General features: G+C 38.6%; 1 protein-coding gene and 1 pseudogene across 8 annotated transcripts in view; one reads left to right on the top strand and one right to left on the bottom strand.

The window, feature by feature from the left end:
* Nucleotides 1-23,652, top strand: part of BABAM2 (BRISC and BRCA1 A complex member 2) — a 343,218-nt gene that overhangs the window by 206,436 nt on the left and 113,130 nt on the right. The window lies entirely within an intron of this gene.
* LOC120622301 (uncharacterized) lies at nt 1,746-1,864 on the bottom strand (annotated as a pseudogene).

Below are 23,652 nucleotides of genomic sequence, written 5' to 3'. Positions count from 1 at the left end.
ATTGGGAAGCTAAAAATCAATATTTGCGTAATAAGGGACTGGTGCTGGAGATACTGAGCTGTAGGATAAAGGTAGAAATGGTGAGAAAATAGTGTATTCATTCTTCCCTCTGAGGAAGGAAAATACAGTTAGAGGGGCAGGAACACTAACCACATAGTTCCCCATAATAACCACCAGATGGGGCTGTCAGACATAGGCAGCTCAGTTGCTGTTCCATCCAGCTTCCTGTTGGATACTAGGTGGCGGAGGAAGTGTGAAACTAATTGTTGTATATATGGGTAATTCATAACACGAAGTGCCTGTATGTTAGGAAAAAATATTTACCTATATTTTCCAGATCACTTTACTGTTTTTATTCCTTCTGAGAAGAAATTAGAGCAGTCTGATTAGATTTGTTTATGAAATAATGCTAGTTATTATTAGCTTTTCTGATGCTCGCAAATTTATCTTGATGCAAGTACAGATATATTTTACTCAGTATATGTACACAGTGTTAAGAAAGAGCATGAGAAAACTTATTTTCTATTTATTTTCTCTACCTGTAATCTTGTCTTCCTAGTTAATTTCTCTTCCTTTAAGATACAGCTCAAATATTAACCTCCTCTCGAAAACCTTTCTTGGCACCAGAGTTAAGAATTCTCTCTTTACTCCTACATGGTTACTTATGCTCTATAATAGTTCTTATCTTATTGAATTATCATCCTCCTCCTCATCATCATTTTACCTATCTATCTCTGCCACTAATTAGAAGATTCTCAAAACCACATATTATATATATTTCTATACCCACTGCAAGTACAAAACCTGGCAAGGACTAGTACAGAATAAGCAAGTTTTAAATATTTGTGAATTCTAGTTTTTCTTAGACTATTTAAAGAATATTAAGTTATTAATAGTTACTGGGCAGTCTTCCCCAGGATTAAAAATAAGCCATCAGAAGTTAGCTTACAAAATAATTGATTTTAGCAGACTTTTAGAAAGAAGTATTTATCTTAACAGGGGAAAGGTTGGAGGGTTTGTTCCAAGGACCATGCAGTACATAAGTTTTATCTTACTTCAGATCTGCTTAGTGCAGCAGACCTATGGAATTTTAAGACTTATTTGGAATTTAAAATTTGTGGCTTATTTGGGATGCATTTTCTTATTACTTTAATTGAAAAAATATGTATAGCTCTTTTCCGTAAATGAGTTTAAGTAGTCTAGGGACATCTTTGAGTAGGAGACCAAATTTGATTCTATATTATAAATTTTTAAGTGGAACTTAATGGGAAAATATGATTCACTCTGTTCAGTTTGATAGAAATCTTTTTCATAGTCAAATTTTCTTTAAAGCAAATTATGTATATTTCTTTAGAAAACAAATATATTGATCTGTACTATTTAGACCTCTGTGAGAATGAAAATAATTCCTTAAAGAAAATTGTAAGACTTCGTTTTTCCTTATAAGAATAACATCCCAGTCATTTCCCTGTGTATGGAAAATTTCCATTTCTCTAATCTTGACTGGAAAAGTTTCTCCTAGGCAATTTAGAAAACTAAAGAAGTATTTCATCATCTTCAGCAAACATTTATCAGGTGCCTGCTATGGGATGGTCATATTCCCAGTCCCTTAGAAAAACCCCCACTTATCTAAAGGTGAGACTCCTGGCAACCCCCAGAAAAAGAGCCTTGGTCCCTGGAGTCAGAGGAAGAGAGCCTGTGTAACTAAGTAACCTATTTTATTTTATATTTATTTTATTTTTTTATGCCTACAGCACCCGATCTTTCTAGGTGGTCTCCCATCCAAGTACTAACCAGGCCCGACCCTGGTTAGCTTCCGAGATCAGACTAGATCGGGTGTGTTCAGAGTGGCATGACTGTAGATTAAGTAACCTGTTTTAAAAATGTACTCAGCTATTTTGTTTTATACTGACCTAGTAATTATACAACAGATTAAGGGTAGGTAGGCTGTTATGGCTAGATATGCTTTGATAGCAACAAAAAGAACTATAAAAAGAAAAAACACCACAATATATTAACTGACATCTTCAGTGATGGCTCCACATTATCAACAGAATTTGTACCAAAATTCATTAATTCTGTTTGGCAAATTATTCAAATGTGGTGAACTGTGGGATCAGACAGGCCTGGTTTCTAATCTCAGACATAAAGATATATCATGAGTAATTTACCCAGCTATTCAAGCTGAGCTTTCTTACTGTGTTAGAAATATTGTGAAAACAATTAAAAAACAAACAAACCAGAAAGATATCTATCACAAATATAACAAGTTAACATATTTTCTGTACAAAATGATCAGAAGAACACAAGATCTCTTTGTAAAAGGATAAAAGATAGTGTCATTCAGTTTACAAAAGACAAAGCAACTAATGAGTTTGGAACAATATTCACCCTCACTTAATGATCCAAAAATTCAGAATAAAACAGCAGAATACTTGCTTCAGGTTTAACTCAGCAGGACAGTAAAACTATACAAATAAAGTATAAATCAGAAGCTCACATAGGGAGAAAAGAGAGATCCAAAGGAAAAACAAAAATGACTGCTTGTGTAACATTCTCTTAATAAGGCAGCTTCCACTTTATGCTTCACAGCGGCCATAAAGCTATCAGTAGCAGAGATGGTTTCTGGTGAGGGGCTCCCCGTCACCATTCTGGATCTCAGTGTTATCACTGTTTGACTTCTGTAAGTTTCCAGCAGTGTTCATCTTTGAGGACTGACAATATTCACACTTAACATTTGTATTCTCCTTTTCTTAGACTTTTCTGGTATCACCTTTATTATTTGGAAGCCAGATTCTTACTCTTTAAGTATTATAAAAAGGCAATGTTACATAGCTTGAGACTTCTACCCTACTCCTTGATCCTAATGCAGTTTGTGCCTGCATTATTGTTATTTAATATTGCATGATTTGCAATTTGAATTTTTATGTAGGGATTATGGGAGGTTTTTTAAATAGAAAAAATTTAAAGTTGGCAGAATAGGAAAATTTTGTTTATTCTCATTAATGCCTTTGTTCTTTCTTTCTCTGTTTCAAGTTATCACCAGTGGTTTAAGCTGTTTGACAGCCTCAAATCTGCTTTAGTTGATGCCTGAAAATTTTACTGGTATGGAAACCATGTTTTGGAGCTTTAGCATCATCATCAAGATTCTCCTTTCACTTGAATGGCTGAGGGAGAAAACATTTGATCTGAAAATTCCTCCATTCTGTGAGAATTGATCTATGTCAGAGCACTTCAGGAATTTTTTTAAGAAAAAATATATAGTCCTTTATTCATTCAGCCAACATTTTTGAGTGCCTTTCACATACTGGGCACTCCGCTAACACTGTCTCAGAGTGTAGAATAAGGATGAAGATGTTCAGCCTTCAAGAAGAATGCAGTCTGTTGGTAGAGACCAGCACAGAAGTAACCAGCTGGAGCAGTGTGGTGAATTCCACACTGGAGGTATGCGCACCGAACCCTGGGAGCTCAGCCACGGCCTGTAGAGCTGTGAGCTCTGTCTGCTTAAGCGCGCAAGGACATTGAAGGATGAATAAAATTTTTCCAGGAGGTGAAGAAGAGAACAAGCATTCTAGACAGAAGGGACATGTGAACTAGGCCCAGAGGCAAGAGTGTGCCTGGCATTTTCGGGCACTATGAATAGACCAATTTGGATGTTTAATCATGAGTGATCCTTGCTGTAGCTCAGTCATGTGCCAGAATTTAGTTAGGTAAAGGGTAATGATTCAGAAGGGTTTCACATCCTCAAAAAAAATGTCAGAAAATTATCGGTATTTAGTATGTTTTTTTTTGTTCTGCTGGGTCTTGTGCACAGAGTTTGCTGTGCATTTAGGCCGTAGTCAGCGTCCCTCCAAGTCCCTAAGCCACCTCAGCCACCTTGCCAGCTGCATTAATGTCTCTCTTCACACATCGTGTTGACTGTTTTCCCCATTCACTCAGCCACAGTGTTGCACTGCAGAGGCAACAGTTTAAAGGAGCTCACGCCCGTGCCATGCTCGTACACACGGCCGCCACCCACACAGTCACGTAAATAGGCTTTTGTATTTCCTTCCATTATTCTTAATAAAAAGTTGAGCCCCCTGGGAGGTACTTGCTTTCTAAATATTTAGTGGCTTTTTTTTTTTTGCACAAGTGCTAGCATCCAGCACATGTAAATATTACATACACGTTTATCCAGAGAAGTGAATTAATTGAAAGGAACACAATATTTTTTTTAAAAATAGAGTAGGTCTGTGGGACATCGTAATGAAATAGTGAGTGTGGGCAGATGAGCAGAGGCTGTGATTTGGTGGGTGTTAGAAAGTGATGAATAGGAGAGTTTGGAAAGTACAGAGACTTGTGGTCTACAAGTTGTCAATGTCTGGCACATGAAAGATTTCTACTATTCACGCTTTTTTTCTTTTAATGTTATTTAGTCAAATTTCTGGACACTACTACAAAGTTAAAACTATTAGGTGTGCCTCTCTCTGAATTTATTTATTAATGGTGGTTTATAATCGTGATGATCCCAAGTTTTCTAATTGTGAGGAGCCAACTTTCTAACAGATCCCCATCAGAGGAAAGACTCAACCGAGGAATTAAACCAGCCAGACATCTTCAGGGAATTATGGGTAGGCAGTTTTCTTTTTAAGTGGCTTAATAAAGCATTTGAAAAATGCCGTTGTGGGGCAAAGAGCACATGTCCAATCATTGCCTTTTTGGGGGAGGGACACTAGTCGGCACATTCTTATTTTAAGTTGCCTGAACTCCAGGGCTGCTCTGTGACTCCGAGGGTTCTCGGGGTGGCTCCAGCAGTTTAGGTTGGTGCTGGAGGAAGCCAGTGATCCACTGAGAGCTGGAGCAGGTTTCTACTGCATATGACTCCAGAGCTTGGGCGTAGGGATGGAGACGAGTTGAGCTGGGAGTAGGTGGAAATCAGAAATTAGATATAGATTAGATAAGGACATACCAGTTTATTTCCCTCATTTTCAAAGAGTCTCTGGTTTAGGCTAATCTCCTGAAATGTCTCAAAGGTCCTTTCTTTGATTCTAGAACTACTTAGAACCCAAACTCTCTTTCTACTTTTCAAGCAAGGGGTTAGCCTGAGCTCTGTGGCAGACCTGTCCCAGATCTTATCCTGAAACCCTTAAGCAGTGTTGAGCCCTGCATTCATAGTATAAAAGGCAACGCAAGTGGGTGTGTCCTTTTGGGCACTTGTTCCCCTCTAGGTTTTTCTTTTGTGGTTAAAGAATCTTGCACAGCAGTTCCTCAATGCCAAGCTGGAAAAGCTGCAGCTAATTTAACTACTCATGTGTTGAATGGAGTACTATTTCCATTTTGCAATTGGGTAGACTGAGGGATGAGATCTTTAATTATTTGATTTAAAGCCAGAGATCGATTCTGATAGATCTAGGACCAAATATACGGCCATCCTTTTGTTTGCTTTGAATTCCAAACATAATTCACTAGATTGTACTGTTTCTTGCACCCTTAATTAGCATAAGTTTAATTAGCATAAATTTTAGCTATTGCAACCATTTCTTCAGACCAATTACTAATTCCTAAAATAAATACCAGTGGTTTCAAATGAAGCCTTTTGAGTTTATGGTCAAGTGAGTAGGAGTTGCAGTCATTTAAATGGAAATTATTCAGAAATTTGAAATGTACTTTTGCTTTTCATGCTCCCTCCAGTAAGTGTTTAGGCGAAGATAAAGAAAGTATCATGTTTGGGCTCCGAGCGCATGACTCACACCTGGGCAGTAAAGATAAAGCGCACCTGCAGTGTAGTACGTTTCTGCAGAAGCATGCTTGTGAGAAACGAGGCCTCGCCTAACGTTTAAAGTGTAGACTCCAGGTGGGTCTGAATCCCACCTCCAGACCTTACTAGCTGGGTAATTCTGGACAAGTTCCTTAACTTCTCTGTGTATCACTTCTGTCACCTGTGAACGGGGCGTAAGGACGGTTGTGAGGATGAATGGGGTTAGAGCACACAGAGCACTGAGAGCAGTGTCTGGCGCTCACTGTTGCGCTCAGGAAGCCCCAGTGAGTGAGAGCTCTTACTGGGGTGGCCTGCTCTGTGCCAGGCTCCTCACTGAGTGCGGCTATGCTCATTGCCTCGTTTCATTTTCCCCATCAACCAGCCAGGTAATCCTCTTCTTTCCACAGCTAAAACAGTGTTAGTTGAACATTTGAATTTTTAAGCATCTTGACTGAATATGACACTGCATTGGTGACATTTTGATAGCTGTCATTGCATGGTTTAGTTCCAGCATCTTTCAGCACGTTCAGAAGCATCAACCTTTACATGTTGGGGCTTCTCCAGCAACAATTATAGCCACGAATGAAGAAAAGCTATACATGTTCCCATAAAATATCATTGAGATTTGTGTCACAGGCCTCTGGTGACAAAGATTTGTTTAACTGCTAGATGTCAGGTTTTTTTTTTTTATCTTTCTTCTTTCAGATAAAATTAAACTGTGGAGTAACCAATCCATAAGAATAAATTAGTTTTGTAATCACAATTCTATAGAAAATCAAAACTGGTACCAGATATCTTTATAAGCATTTTAATTGTGAATATGTGGACAAATAGAGTGGGGCACCCCAAAGAGAAGATGTTGGAATTGTGGTTTGGGGCCAGCTGATGGCATTTCCCCCCTGGTGCAGTCCTTGATCTTCCCCACGCGCCTTCCTAGCCTGCAGCTACTTCGCTTTTCTGTGACCTTCTTCTGAATGTGAAGCTCTGAGTGCTGGTACTTATTCCAGCCAACTCAGTAGGTGGACCAGGATAAGTTTTGTAATTAGTTTTTCTACAGCCCCAGCTGGCTACTCTCTGTTACATGTGGCCTCTTGTGTTATATAGGGTAAGTCAGTAGCTGCCTAGACCTGGAGGCTTGAGACATGTAGAGAGCTATATGTCTTGGTGGGGAAAAAAAGATAATTTTTTTTCTGCACTTGAGGCAGGTCCCAGAAAATGTGCACCTGAAAAAAAAAATCACATGACTTAGATGATCAGGGCACCACGGTTATCCCGACTTTAACTCCTTGTATGGCTCACCGGGAGCTAAGAACAGAGGTCTGAGAAAGAAACATAAGACAGTTATCTTTGCCTGGTTTTTAATAAAATGTCAGACTTTGATATTAATGTCATGAAAATAATCAAAATCTGAGATCATTGGGCCTTAGAAAGAGAAAATAAAAGTAAATCGATGGCAGAGCAAGAGCACTTTCGACCACAGCCAGAAAGAAAGATGAAGAGTAAGGTGAGGTCTGTCTCAATCTTGACACAATGGACTCCGAAAATGGAATTTGTGTAGGATGGCTGGGCTCATGGAACTGGGTCACAGGGCTCAGAAGTGGGCCCAGGTGGCCCAAGACTCGAAGGCGAGGTGATCTAGTCTCATGAGAAGGGGAATGAAGGCCATCCACCCCTTGGGGGTGTTTCTCTCAGGGCATTGCCCTTTGAAAATTGCTAGATTGTTCCATCTAGCTTCATTTTTTGGACGACAGCTACTCCCTCTACTCAGTTGGGGAGGCAGAATCTAACAGGTGATACTGGAGACTGGAGAAGACTCTTCCCGTGGAGATCTCTTCCTAACAAACTCCTAGACTCAGGGACCGCAAGGGGCACATCTGGCATAAGGAAGCAGACTCTTTCAACTTATTGTACTTACTGTCTTGGTACCAATGATCATAGGGATGGGAAGCAAATGCTAATCCCTCTAAATGTGACACAGCTGGTCACTTTCAGTACAAGCTGTCAAAATATAATCTTGGTGGAAACCTATGCAAGTAGAGCAAGGCAGTTCTGCGCGTTTGTACAGTTGGCATTTGCTCTTCCCTTCTGTGTGTTTTTTGGTCATGTCAAACACAGTTGAGTGAGAGTTATCCCCACAACCCCACCTGGAGTTAGTGGAGTGCATCCTGCCTGGCCGGGAACAGGCCTCTTTCTGGGCCACTCTCTGGGCTGTCTGAGCAGTGGAAGCACAAACACAAACCTCGGGCACATAAGGACACACACAGGCCGCAGAGCCTTTCAGGGGCTCTGTCATGTTCCGAATGAACAGATGTTTATCCCACAACATTTTTCTTCTTGGGGTTTGTCCAATGCATTAAAAAAAAAAAAAAAAAAACTGTTTGTACTAATTATTCCCTTTTGCTGCCTTTGCTTGTTTTGTTTTGCTCTTTTCTTTTTCCCATACATTAAGAACTCTTCGTGTGAGGAAATTCTGCCCAGCTGCTTTCTGGAACAGGCCCTTCCATAGCTTAAACCAGGAACCCTTTGTTCTTGGATCGGAGTGGAGCTCAGATTGCCTTGTCACGTGTTTCTTGGCACTCCTTCCCTGAAGTTTACAGGCTTTTTAAAATCCATTTCCTTTTTACCCCAAAGATGATCAGCTTCTACAACTTTTCTTAAAGTAAGTAACTTCAGACCCCTTTATTGTTTCAGGTTTTCTCTCATGGTTCAGCTAGTGTTTTTAGTCATTTATTAAGCACATACTAAGCTTAGTGAACACCATACCACTGTACTCGGTTGGCATCAAAGAGAAATTAAACCCTTTCTCATTCATTGTTTTGTTCATATTTTCATTTATGTATTCATTTCCTTCATTCAAGAAATATTTTTTTAGTTCCTACTGTGTACTAGGTCTGTACCAGGTGCAGAGGAATAAGTAATGAGCAAAAACAGACATGGCCCTTGCCTTCAAGGAATTCCCAGCACAATTGGGGTGGGGGTGAGGGTGGGGGAGCATGTAAAGAGTTAGTTGCAATTTAGGATGATACATGCTGTAGTATTGGGGTGTTCGAGGTTCTGTGAGGAGTGGTAAGAGGGTAATTGACTCTGCTTCAGGCATCAAAAATAACTTCACAGAGTACCTATGGGAGTATTCTAGACAGAGAGACCACATATTCAGAGACAAGGAGGTATGAAGGAGTATGTGTGGGAGATAATTGGTTCAGTGGGGTCAGTATCTAAGGTGCAAAAACAGGAGATACAAGAGAGGAAGCTGGAAAAGTAAGATGGACAGCCAGGTGATTAAGGTCATTTTGCATGCCACGTTCAGAAATCTAGAGTATGTCTTAGAGAAAATGTGAGGGGCAGGGGCACAGTGAAGGCTCCTAAATAAAGAAAATACATACTGTGTTATGGCTGATTGTGTTCCCCGAAATTCATATGCTGATGTCCTAATCTCCAGTAGATTGGAATGTGCCTGAATTTGGAAATAGGGTTTTTAAAGAGGTAATTAATTTCAAATGAGGTCATTAGGGTGGACCCTAATCCAATATGACTAGTGTCTTTATAAAAAGAAGAAATTGAGCCACAGACATCTACAGAGTGAAGACCAAGTCAAAACACAGAGAGAAGAATGCCATCTACAAGCCATGGAGAGAGGCCTCAGAAGAAACCAACCCTGTCAACACCTTGATCTTGAAGTTCTAGCCTCCAGAACTGTAAGAAAGTAAAGTTCTATTAAGTCAATCACTAATGAAAGAGTTTCAAAGAGAATGCTTAAGTTGCTTAAAAAAGAAAAACATTTTTCAGTATCCTTAAGGATTTCAGAAGTACATTTATTCATAGATTATCAATATATTTAATGACAGGTCCATTTTTATCTATTAAAACAGTTTGCAAAGTCCTTTTTGTAGATGACACTTTGAGATTGAGTTAATCTATTTATTCTAAAATAGTTAACCCATAGTACCTATGAAATCGATATAATGATGTTTGGATGCTAGATGATTTTCCTGAACTGTCTTATTTCATCTGCATTTCTACTCCATGAGATGGGTACCGTTAATATCTTCCTCATTACTGATGAAACGGAGGCTTAGAGAAGTAATAGTTTTCCCAAGACCACCCAGCTAGTAACTATCTAAGCCAAATTCCTCTATTTATCTGAATAAATGAGAGTTTTCATTAATACTTGGAAAGACATTCTTGGACCTCATCCAAGGGCTTTTGTTACAGAAGCAATCAGGACTCCAGTGTAATGCACTTTGACTGAAAAGGGGTTCCTGTGGTCTAGACTCACAAGGTATCTTTCAAGCCTTAACCGCTCGGCCATGACTATGTGACTTTGCAAGGTATCTTTAAAGAAGTTCCAGCACAGATGATGAAGGGCTAGAACTACCTGCGTAGGAGGGATAAAATATATCTTTTCTGTCTTTGGCTAGTCTAATAGTGCATCCTTTGTACCAAATTAAATAATTTCACCAGAATCTGATTTCCTTGGAAGGCCGTCACTCACAGGCTCGTGTGCTGTAATCAGAGTACATTTGGTACCTTCTAAGCTACTTCTGAAAGTCCGCATGTGGCTTGGTGTGGTATCATGGGCATTTACCACTCTGCTTTGTACAAGCAATGATTACTCCTGGTGGCTCTGAATATTTTCCTTTCATTTACTCCAAATTCTCCTCCACCTTTGAGGTTTTGAAAGGCGAAGGAATGCGGAAACGAAATGGTTTATGGGCCCAGATCCTTATTACCTTTTTCATCCAATGCCTTGTTGAAAGTTATCATTATATTTATGATTCTCAGATGACGAGAAGCTGAGTTCTGACCAAGTTTCTAATCTCTGAAACTTGTATCTTAAATGGAGTTGAAGGACCTGCCTAAAAGCTGAACAGTTTCAAATCAGACTTGGAAGGGAGCCAGGAAGACGTTAGTGTCCTCACGTCTTTCCCTTTGTGTCCCATCTGGGCACAGGCCTACTAACTTCCTCTGTGGTCCAGAATAGTTACTCTCACTGCTGCTCCCCAAGTCAGTAAATTCAACCAAACTTTCAGAAATGCAGCGACACTATAGATAAGAGTTCAGTCTTATTGCTTAGTCATTTATTGGTTTGACACTAAATGATCTCTTTTAGCATTCTTCATGGTGTGGTGGGGTTTCTGAGAAAACCGATGAAAATTTTAGCTGAGCTCAAATATGTAGACTTTTTATTTTCTTACTATTTTACATTGAAAACCTGGCTAACTGTATTTTATTATGTATTTATCTAAAACTTTACTTCTTTTTAAATCCCAGTATGGATTGTGGGTTGATTTTTAAGAGCCCTTTTTGATCTATATATTGGAATTTTATTTCAATCTGTGGTAACAAAATAAGCCTGAAATGTATTACTTTAATCGTTATTGTAGGTGTCTTTGGTTTAGGAAAAAAAAACTACTTACATGTTAAAAGACGTTTTTATTTTACTCTTTGTCCAATGTCGATGATGCTGTTGCTTGTTACCCATTCTGGAACATAACTAGACAATATTTGTTAAACATTTTTTAAAATTACATACCTATTTTTCCAGGATTTTAATATATTAATATAATTCTAACCTGGGCTGGGCCTTTGTAACTTACGAGAATTTATTAACCTATCGTTATGTTCTTTATGACCGCTTCAAAAAAAAACAATTTAAATATCCAGTAATAAGGAGTTAGATTAGTGTATTATGATGTATCAGTATAACAAAATCCCATTAACCATTTTAAAGAATAACTAATGGTATGGAAATATATTTATAATACAGGGCATTCCAAAGTCTTGGTTCAGTTTTAAGCTTTAATGACTTCAGAAATATAAATAATTCAAATTTTCAAAAAAAAATTAAAATTTTTAATTATTTGAATTTAATTTATACTTATGAGCCACGATCCTTATTACCTTTTTTATCCAATGCATTGTTGAAAGTTATCATTATATTTATGATTCACATTTAATTTGGGGTAATTAAAAAATATTTTTCAGTTAACATTTATCAGAGAGAATGAAACAAAAAAATAAAATTAAAAATTTATCTTTTAAATTTTACAAGTAATATATATTAATCTTCAGAACAAAAGTTATAAAACAAAAGATAAGTAGGGGCGATAATTTATTAAAGCAGACTTTTTAAACAATATGTGCAGCTTGATTCCAATTATGTAGGAAATATATACTTGCATACATTGGAGGTAAAAAAGGAAGGCTATACATCAAAATTAATAGTGGTTTTCTCTGCACTAGTAGGATAATGAATTGTTTTAATTTTCCTCTGTGATTTTCTCTAGTTTTCAAGTTTTCTACAAGGAACATGCATTAATTTCTATTCACAAAAATGTTATTGAATAGAGCCAATATTTTGACTTCTCTGATACCCAAAATATCATAATTAGTGTGTTTTAAAAGCTAGGAATATTAACTCTCCTACCAATTGCCATTAAAGTAATTAACTTAGCTATTAATAATGAAAATGTGGAACAAAGGATGGTTCCATAGAGTAGAAGGTCCTGGATTTGCGCCCCAGGTGGAGCCACGGACCATACCCCGGGTGCGCCAGACCATGGCTGTGCCAGGCCCCAGGTGCGCCAGGCCCCAGGTGCACGCCGTGAGCGTGTGGGAGGAGACACCCCACCTTCAGAGATCTACTTAAGTGGAGATGGTAACATCTGTAGGTCAGGGGTGGAATTGAGTGTGGGAATTAAAGAGGGAAAAAAAATATATAGAACAATTAAAATATAAGATTCATTCCTCCCTAAAATAGTTAAAAGTTATTTTTAGACATTTGTGAACTACAACAGAATCATGTAACTGTAAAAGGGAAATTGGAGGACTTTTTATTATTATTGTTTTGTACTTTATGGTTCTAAGAGAGTAGACAGGTTCATGAGTAGAAACTATAAAGGAAAAGAATTTAACTTTGCAAGAACTTCATTTCTCTCTCACATTTTAAAATATTTTTAAAGAATAATTTAAAATATATTCATAAAACCACATACAATTTTTCAATTTTAAGTGAAGAAGATGATATAAATGGATGTACAGGGTGAAATATACTTTCTATAACCCTGCAATGCCAGAGCCCTAGACTTCCAGTTCCTCTCTGCAGAGGTAGCCATTCACAAGTTTGCGTGTGTCCTTCCCACATATGTAAGTGTATACGAATGTACCTTTTCTGTTACTTGTGTGGTATGATACTATGCACAGTATGCTGCGGCCTTCTTTTTTCCCTTAACTTAAAGGTGTACTGTGGAGATTGATCCTTATTAAGCCAGATGGATCATTTGGATGGTTATAATTGATTTAACCAAATTCTTGTTGATAAACACATGCGTTTTTGTTTGTGTTTTTGTTTTTGTGTTTTTCAGTCATTTGCTACTATTACTAACCATGAATGTCTTTGCTGAGGACTGTATAACAGTCACATCTGTTAAATGATCAAAGATGGTGGTAGGATTCTCATACTTCTGTAGTACTTGGTAGTTTTCAAAGCTTTTCCCATATATTACCTTTTTTGCCTCATTTGTTTGCCTTCAGAAATGCTTAGTTCTCCACTGCTGGAGGTGGTCAACCGTCAGGTGCATTTATAAGGTTGCTAGAGTGAGGCTCATTCCTTTAATGAGTGGGGGTGCCTTCTGCCATCAGAGTAGAGGGGCGAGGTAGTCCATGCTAGCTTTCCTGTCTTTAGGTCTTCCCTTAATAAGAACTTTTTATTTATTTATTTATTTATTTTTAGCAGTTAGGTTTTCTTACTAATACTAACAATGGAAGAAGGAAGGAAATCTCATTGTATTCTAATTGTTTTTTTATGTTAAGAGTCCTATGCTCATTTTTAATTGAACCGTTGTGCCTTGGGTCCCCTCACAATTCCATATGTGATTGATACCAGAGCTGGCTGATCTAGAGTACATGTAGCACCTGGAATGTTTAATGATTTTTTAAGAGACATGTCAAAGAAGGTTATAAATTGGGATCTTACTCTCTTCAGATTTTAAAAATTTTATTTTCTTCAGCTAACTTAGAAACAGTGGTTACTTGATTTCTTTGTGTGTATAGTTTTAGTACAAAGGACTCTCTTAACGTGTTGTATGCTATTCAGAGTCTAGTTCAGGGACATGTTATCAAAGGCGAATAGAGAAATCAGAGGAACTCTGGAGGTGAAACCCTGCTAAAGATTCCCTACCTCTGCTGTGTTTCGTTTTGTTTTGTTTAGAGGTACATTTGTGTTTACATTATCTAGCACACTATTCTTCATAGTATCGACCGTTCCTTTTTTTTCTGGCATCTGATAGCATGATCAGACAGATGAGTGTATTGTTCAGGGCTTTGGAGAACAACATCTACGATAATATGCATGGGTTTGTTCTTCCTATTTTCAACTGTTTGATGTTCATTGTGTTAATTTTTCTCATCAAAAAGACAAGAGGTTCTTCAGTTTAGAGGATACCTTCTGAAGGATTAAAAAGTGAGGAGGATGCAGCTTTTCACCCTCCCCCCCCACATTTGGCCCCAACAGAACCACCCTGTATGTGTCCCCCACTCCCACCTCCTCCACCCCTCAAGCCCCTGTTCTGCTTCAGTGGTTCCTTTGGACAAGAAGAACCCTGGAGGGGGAGTGGGCCAGAAGTCCAGGGATGTGGGACTCAGCCCTGACATGTCTTTTCCTCCCAGGACATCCTGGGACTGCTCTCTCAGCTTATACTTTCCTGCAAAGAAAAAGAGAACCCTGTCTCAGCAAGGCACGGATGCTCTCAGAGTACTCTGAGTGAGGGTGGGGTGTGTGTGGGTGTGGATGTGTGTGTAATGGGGATGGACAAGCATTCCTGTACTCTTTTGTTTAGCAGAAGAAGAAATGAAGATTAGGATATCATCAACAGAGCATTCCAAATATGCTTTTCTGGGATTTGGCAATTTAAAGCGATTTTTAGAATCGAAAACCTCACAAATAGCTCAGGCTGCCATAACAAAATACCATAGAATGGGTGGCTTAAACAACAGAAGTTTCTTTCTTACAGTTCTGGAAGCTGAGCAGTCCAAGTTCAAGGTAGCCAGTTTCTGGTGAGGGCTCTCTTCCTATCTTGCAAATGGCTGCTTTTTTGCTATGTCCTCACATGTCAGAGAGAGCAAGTTCTCTGTGTCTCTTCTTATAAGGGCTCTAATCCCATTGGGTCAGGGCCTTACCTCCATGTCTCATCTCACCTTGATTACTTCCCAAAGGTCCCATCTGCAAATACCACCACATTGAGAGAGCTTCAACATATGGATTTGAGGGGGACACAGACATTCAGTTCTTGCTCGAGTTAGCACTGTGGGGATTGCCCTGGTATAGGCTACCATTTACTTTTGACAGGTCTCTAATTGAGCAAATGCTGACTAATGATATATAAATAAGTGACTATTTACTTTTTCTCCTTTGATGCATACAATTCACCATGTAGTCCAAGCTTCTGGGCTTCACAAGACTTCAGATAAGGACCAGGACGGCTGCCAGATCTCCCAGGTCCAGACAGCCCCAGGAAGGGGTACAGCTCCAGTGATCTGGCTCCCAGGTCATCGAGCGCAGCAGGCGGGCAAGGCTTCAGGATCACACTGTGTGTGGCTTTAAGGTGTGCAGACTGACTTCATGCTGGGACCATGGCATCCCTGATTGTCCCTCTTCTCTTGCTGTTTTTAGATTTTTAATTCAGTCAGGTGTAGTTTTTAGATCGACGTGATATTGTCATTTCTGTTTGACTTATCAATGCATCATTTGATGATGTACAGCCAAGAAATCAATGACATCTCTGTATTGCCAATGAAAATTTCTGGCAGCTTAAAGCATTCTGTGGTGCAGGTTGGTACATGACCTTTGGGTTTGCAAGCCTTGAATATAATCCAGGAGAAAACAAAAAACGAAGACGAGATTGAAAAATAGGATTTTTAAAGGTTAAGAGAATTAGGACGATGAAAAGAAAGGTAAAGATTAACCATAAATTCCCTTAGTATACAGGTGTTCGAGTGAAAAACAAACAAAAAAATTATTGAGAGACAGGATCCCTTGCTTCAGAGTAGAATGGTTACCTTCCAGCCAATTTGTCTGTGAAGCATATTTCACTAAGGAGTTTTAATTTTCCCATTAATCTTCATAATAAAATCAGAAATATTGTTTTCCATAGGACTGTTCTAAACCTTTGGGAAAGCTCATTCCCCCATTCATTTATTCGGTAAGTAAATATTTATTGTGCAGTTACTGTGTACCAGGCACCGTCCTAGGCACTGGGGATACCGAAGTGAACAGAACAAACAAAAATTCCTGTCCTCATGGAGATTACACTCTAGCTGGTGGAGATAGACCCTAAAACAAACAAGAAATATGGAGAGAGATAAAGCAGGGGAAAGGGATAGGGTATGAGGTGGGGGTGCAAGACGAAGTCGTTATTTTGGATCCAGCGGTCGGGGGGAGCCTCTTTGAGAAAGTGCCATTTGAGCCAGAAGGACATACAAGAGTGAGCCATGCGTGTATCTGATGGAGGAGTGCTCCAGGGAGGAGAATCAGCAAGCACAGAGGCCTGGGATGGGAGCTCAGCAAGGATCCAGTAGAGGGGCTGGGGCAGGGGTGGTGACAGTGGGGAAGATTCGTGATGTGATCTATCATTTTAACAAGATCACTCTGACTACCATCATGCAAATAGATGGAAGAGGCTTGGTTGGTTGGTTTAGGGGTGGGATTAGGGAATTGTCTCCGATGTGTAGGAGATCCTTGTACCCATCTGAACAACTTTGAGTAATAGTAATATACGTTGAGCAGTAAAAGTATCAAAAGCAAAATCAGAATTTTTATCCTTCAGAAATAGAGACTATTTATACAGCTTTGTCTCATGTCATTTTTGAGAAGTTAATCCATTAAAATGGCTCTAACATAACTGAATTTATCACTATCTATTGCATGTCTAGGCTATAAATATGTATATATGGACAGTATCAGATGTAATAATAAAGTTCCCAAGGACCATGAAGACCATCTGGGGTGATCTGGGCATCTGCTTTGGGCCTTGTTATTTTAGGGCCACAATGAGTCAGTGGTCCAGGGAACCTTAGAAACTCTTCTGAACCATTGGAGAAAGAACCGTTGTAGAGCTGCTTCGGGGTGTGCAACGGCCTCCTCTCTCCTCCATCTAGCTATTTTGTTTTACCCACAGCCACAGGTTTTCTGGAGAAAGCCAAGTTTGGGTGCCACCAGATGTTGTCTCAGCTTCAAAGAGATTATTCTCCCAGAATATCTCTCTCTCTCTCTCTCTCTCTCTCTCTCTCTCTGCTTTTGGGAAGGATGGCATGTGTGGGAGTGTGTCCAAGCTGATGACCATGTTCAGAGTAACTCGGTCTAGTAAGTGGCAGTGGTAGGACTGGAATTATGGAGGGTCAGGGTCAGAAAGGGTTTGGAGCGTATGTATTGTTCAGGGTTCCCAGCCTTTAAACAGAAGATCGAGTTGGGGTGGGCAGATGTGCTGTGGAGTTACTGCAGATTGCAGATTCATATGTATACCAACGTTGTTTGCAGACTCAATAAATAATGTCCACCATCTATATAATTATTTTAAAAAATGATTGCAGACTCTGCTGTGATTAAAAAATTGGAATTTTATTTTCAACTGTAACTTAATCAAAAGTATCCTTTTATCATTATATATTTTCTAACTGTACAAATTCATAAAGTATAACTCTTGTCATTTGATTAGTCTGAGGTCCTTCATGCTTGAAAAGGTCGGGAAACAAGTTTCGTCCAGCCCCCCAGCCCTGTGCTACAGGCTAGGACACTGAATCTAAAAGAGCTACCTGACTGCCTGAGTGTTGGGGTGGTTGTCAGTTACAAAGGAGGGACAAGATCTTGACTCTTTTGAATCCAGAAATGTTGTTTTTATTGTTATTTTTTAATCTTTGTTGTTTATGGTTCCCATTAATCTAAAACATCCATGTGAAGCAGGAAAATTCACAAAATACACTTCTTCCCTTCAATATAAGTGAAGGTCATATAATAATGAGGCGTGAAGTAAGCAAGCAGTAGCACATTATGACAAATGGTGGGGCTGGGTTTACTTTAGAAAGGACTGAACATTTCTCCAGCCCAGCAGCCACTTTATCATGGAGCCAGTCACCGGTTCTGACAGCATCTAAACAAACCTGACTGGTGTTCGCTCCATTACAATTCTTACGCAGATTCTGAAGACACACTGTCAATCTAGCCACACGACTTTTCGTGTTACTTTTAAGTAGGAGATGCTACACAAAAAAATAAAGTACATTGATTTGTTTGTGAGAGCTAAGGGCAAATGCCAACATCTGTTAACCAAATGTTGGTGGTGTACAAAATGCATCTCCTGTTTATGTTTGTATGTGCGTTTTTCTTTTTCATGGCTTTTTTTTTTTTTTTTAAGAATTGATTTATTTCTCTTGGGAAAGCCTAATAACAGAGAGTAACATAGTTATTTGTTCACAAAGATACACACATAACTCTTTCCTTCTTGCTCCTATTCACACAAAACTTCTGGTCTGTTGAGCAATAAGCTTTGCATTTGGGCACAGGAGATACGTGTACGCTTGTTCAGTTGGATCAGCAACTCCTTTACTATTGTTAGCCTTCTTTTGTAAATGACATAAATCTCTGGCCAACTGTGAGCTATAACCAAAGATCCAGGGTCATGACCTGGGAAGATCACCTTGACTGCTTCCATTCAGCGTTCTCTCTCTCTCTCTCTCTCAGTCTCTCTCTCCACCCCCACACCATCCCACCGTCCCACTCCCCTCAAGAAGTTTTAAAAGTCATAAAACAATTAGTGCATAATGCCTTCCATATAGGACATATTTAATATTATATGAATCATTGAATGAAGTGCACATACTACTTTGTAAGGCGGCTTTAATTCAGTCACTTATTTTCTTAAGATTTTATCTTGATAATTTTCTTTCTTGGTTCATAATGAGATGGAAAAGATTTATGCTTCTACTGTCCTGAAACTTTTGAGCTACTCTTTCATGTTTAGTGAGACTGAAAAGAAAAAGTAAGGCTATTTAAATCGTGGGTAACTGTCAACCCATTTATATTGAGAAATGGGTCTTTGAATAGGTTAAAAAAAAATCATAAATGCAGGTGTATACAATGCTTGCCAACTAAAAAGACCCACCCAGTTTAGAGTACTATCAGTGTAGCAAAACCTCATTTCTTATCAGAACATAATTATATTAGAACAAAACTCCAGAGATAAATTCATCTGCCTGCAGGCAGAGCCATACACCTGAACCCCAGGTGGGTGTGTTTGTGTTTGGATCTGTTTCTAGGTGGAATGATCTCATGTTCTGCCCTTACCGCAGAATTGTGCAACACTGATACACACCTGTGTTTTGATCTTTAAAATCTGTCGTGGTTACATGTCAAGCAATTTTAAATAGCTTCATGGATGATCCAGAATACACGTCTGCCAAAAACATTGTTGGGCACAGTTTTGGAACTGACTTGGACTCCTGTAATATTAAACTTTAGTTATATTGAAAATATATTAGGTCTTGAATTTCAGTCTTCTGCCTGAGACTTTTGTCTGAATGCAGACTGGTACACAAATAATCCCAGGGCAAGGGTCAGTGCATGAGGTCTTTCCAGTTATTATGAAAGAAGAATGGAATAAGATACTTAGAAAGTAAAGCAAATTACCTGGATCATTGCATTTCTTTTATTTTCAATATTTATCTTAAATGTTTTAAGGTATGTTTTGTGTGTGTGTGTGTGTGTGTGTGTGTGTGTGTGTGTGTGTGTTTTGCCTTTTATTTTTTCCATTTCTTATCAGAACATAATTATATTAGAACAAAACTCCAGAGATAAATTCATCTGCCTGCAGGTGAATTTTATTTTAAAATGTGACGGTTTAAAGTGCCTTCTGAAAAGGTTGGTCCAATTGGACTATCACTGATTTCTTTCTTTAAAAGTGGGTAAATCTCCAAAGGTAGTATTAATGTGGGAAATGAAAAAGAGGAGTAAAAGAGATAAAGTTGAAGTCAGGGATTCCTTATTTCAAAAGACAGTGACTCATGAATGCAAATTTAATGCATTTCTATCATGTCTACAAATCCATGGTTAATTCCTATTGTAGGCTACTACCATATTTTCGGGACAAAATGTTGATGTGGTAACGTTTCTTTAAAATTATTTATTTTAACTTTTTATGGGCAATTTCAAAAGTATATAAAAGTAAGATAGTATATGGGATCCTCAAGTCCCCATCGTCCCACTTCCTTTATCTGTGGTCAGTCTTGTACTTCCCACTTACTTCCCAGTCCCAGCCTCTCGCCCCCTACTGGATTATTTTGGAACAAATACAAAAATGTGTGTTAAGAATTCTTGTTTTTATGGGGACATTTTGGAGGACATTACTATCACACACAGACAGAGCAAAGGGGAGATGAGAAGTATATTCTAAAGGAGAAAGGCGAGGAAAGGAGAGAAGAGAGAAGAAAGGCAAGTGAAATTGGCGCAGTAGTGAGGAAGGGTGGTAGCTCATCCTGTATTCTCTACTGTTTATTATAACATTGTGGATCACAAAGAAGTGAACATTTTTAATCATGGGGGATAGGTTTTGATTACACGTGCCACTGGCTCTGCGGTATGTGAGACTTGATTTCTGACTATTTTCTGTTAAGTGCACGTAACCTCTTATGAGCACCTCTGCATCTCACCCCAAGTCTTGCCTAGGATTGGCAGTAACAAGATATTAAGGTCCTAGAAGCCCATAGAGAATGGCCACTAGGCTGAGCATCTTGAGGGCAGGAGACATGTCTGTTTTGTCTAGTACAGTTGTGGCTTCCACAATACCTGGGAAATATCTGTTGAATGAGTGAATTCTTCCATCTGTAGCGGTCTTACTTGAGTAAGTGGAGAAAGAATTGTAGCACCGTTTTCACACAGAGTTCCCCAAGCAATCACAGGAACAGTTCATGGGATTCTTTGTGCTTTAAGTCTTTTGGTATAAAATTTTATCTGTCCTATCTATTATATCTGTCTGGAATCTAAAAAGATTCTTGATAATGGCCTCTGGCTTTTACCAAGAGAACTGAAACATACTCACATAATGTAGTTATTAACCATTCTTCTATAATAGGACCAATGAGATTACTTTTTAAAGATGCTTCTTTACTACTTTTATAATTAAAAATGACATGCTTCCCCCTACCTTACCCCCAGTCCCGGCAGTAGGTATGTATGAACTCTTTGGAGTTGAACCTGAGGGTTGCTTGGTATCAGAAATAAAATGCAACTCCAAAATCATATTCTTGTGATTATACACATCAATAATTTTATAATGAGCCATGGTGGATTTTGAACTAATATTTCTTAATTGACTGTGCTCTAGCGACACTGTTTATTTTTCCATTTACACCTGTATATCACTTATTCCTATTTTCATTTTTAAGAGAATACTAGGTGGGATACCCCTCTCACTCTCTGTAGTGATTTTGCATTAGGCGACTATTTGTCAAATATAGTGCTGTATATGACTACTACACCCGTTCACTTACAGTCTCTGTTACCTATAGCTTGTAATGTGGATTGACACGGTTAACTTTCATAAGATGGTAAATTATAAACATAGACTAGATCCTAAGTATCTTATTTATAAGTTTGACGTTTTGCTCTCTGAACTAGGTAAACCCTGAGACATGCCACTGTATGATCTACAACACAGTGCCTGCCTCGTGTATTTTCTCCTGATGCCTTTCATGCTATCATTTCTGGGCATATATAACTTTCTCCATTCTATCTACACATGCATCTGTGTGACAGTGGCCAAACATCCCAGAGATCGAACTGGCTTGGCACTTAAAAAATACTGTTAATGACTCCCTTAAACAGTCTTGTATTTTTTGTAGTGAATAAACTGATTTACTATTGGAGGAGGGAAACCCTATAGTTCAAGGGCTTGAAATCAACTTGGTTGCAATCATAAACTATACTGAGAAATAGTTAAGGCCAGAATCCAGAAGCCAGTAATGAACCTGAAATCACTGGAAATAATTCTTGGATATCGAAGGGTACAATTTGGCCTGTGTCTTATAAACAGCTGTCTGTATCTTGTAAACAGACCCAGTCCAATGCTAACAGCTATTTGTCAGAATTGCATGTACCAAAGACCGAAAGTGGACAGAAGCCATCATGGAACTAGGCTTTCTCCAACAGCTGGCCCTGCAGCCCTTTGAGAAGTGCCACCTAGATATACGGGGGTGGCCACTGTAGTGCTTTCCTTGTGAGCTCCCGCAGTTCCTTGAACCCCTCAGTCCCTAGACTACAGTTGAACACAAAGGAACATTAAACATTTTTAAAAATCAATAAATTGGACTTCATCGAAATAAAAATGTTTGCTCTTCAAAGGCACTGTATGAAAACAAAATGGCAAGCCAACAGATTGGAGAGAAAAAATTTTCAAAACATATATCTGACAAAGAACTTTTATCTAGGGTATTCAAAAAACTCTTGCAACATAAGAAGACTAACAGTTCAATAAAATATAGGCAAAGAAAAGTTTAAACAGGAAGACAGTATTTAGGGAAATGCAAGTTAAAACCTCAATGAGAGAGCACTGTGCACCCACTATGATGGCTGAAGTTAAAAAGACTGACCAAACCAAGTGTTAGCAAGGATACAGAGGAACTGGAACTTGCATGGAAATATAAGATGGTACGTCCGCTTCGAAAAAGCAGTTCGGCAGCTTCTTACAAACTTAAACATACACCTGCCAGATGACCGAGTCATCCTACTCCCAGGTCTTTAGCCAGAGGAAATGATCCCAGGTATTTAACCAAAAGAAATGAGAGCATATATCTACACAAATTTTGCAGATTGAATTTGTACATCAGCTTTATTTATAATAGCCCGAAGGTGGAAACTACCCAAATGTCCACTGACAGGTGATTTGATAAATGAACTGAAGTATAATCTGTGTAGTGTAATACTACTCAGCAATGAAAATGATTGTACTGTTGATAGATATAACAGTGGATTAGTCTCAGAACAATCATGCCAAGTGAAAAACGAGACAAAGAAGAGTACATACTGTATGACTCCATTTATATAAAATTCTAGGTAATGCAAACTAATCTATTATGACAAAGCAGATCAGTGGTTGCCTGGGGGTAGAAGTGGTGTAGTTGCAGAAGAGAGATTACAAAGTATAAAAGGAAACTTTTGGGGATGATGGATATGTTCATTATCTTGAGTGTGGTGATGGTTTCTTGGGTGCATACATATGTCAAAAGTTATTAACATTGTAAATTTTGAAAATGCGCACTTTATTGTATGTCAGTTATTGCTCAAAGCTGTTAAAAAAAAGAATTGATTGCTAATTATGGTCATTTTTATTTGACTGATGACATCACAGAAGCTCAGTGTCCTATTGATGTTGACTGGAGATTATTCACTAGGCCAGGTAGAAAAGCTAACACAGTCATAATTTGTGGGTCTTTGTGAACTTGACTAGGTTTCTAGCTCCTGTTTTTAACATGTGTTTTGTTTTAAAGAAGCTGCTCTTAAACAGTAGTTCTATTTACAGTACCTATGGAGAATAAATTAGGCACATTATAAAATTACATTTTGAGTAGATTTTAATTTGCTCTAGATAGGGGCTAATAATTTTGCACTTTCGAGCCCCTATTTCTGAGGTGGTAGGCAAGGCTCTGGAAATATACCTTGTGCTAAGTGGCCTGATGTCAACTCTTGACAAGGAGTCTGAAGGCTTTGCACTTAATAACACATGACATTGGCGAGTTACGTGCTGGAGAGTCCCAGTTTCATCATGTGTAAAATGAGAGTAATAATAACACCTGTCCTGCCTGCCTCCCAGAATTGATATGAGAATCATATGACCACTCTTTGAAAGCTGAAAAGTGGCATAAAAACACAG

Source organism: Pteropus medius, unplaced genomic scaffold (genome assembly GCF_902729225.1).
Source record: "Pteropus medius unplaced genomic scaffold, Ma_sr-lr_union100, whole genome shotgun sequence".
In the NCBI taxonomy this organism is placed as follows: domain Eukaryota; kingdom Metazoa; phylum Chordata; class Mammalia; order Chiroptera; family Pteropodidae; genus Pteropus; species Pteropus medius.
This window is presented reverse-complemented; position numbering and strand designations above follow the sequence as displayed.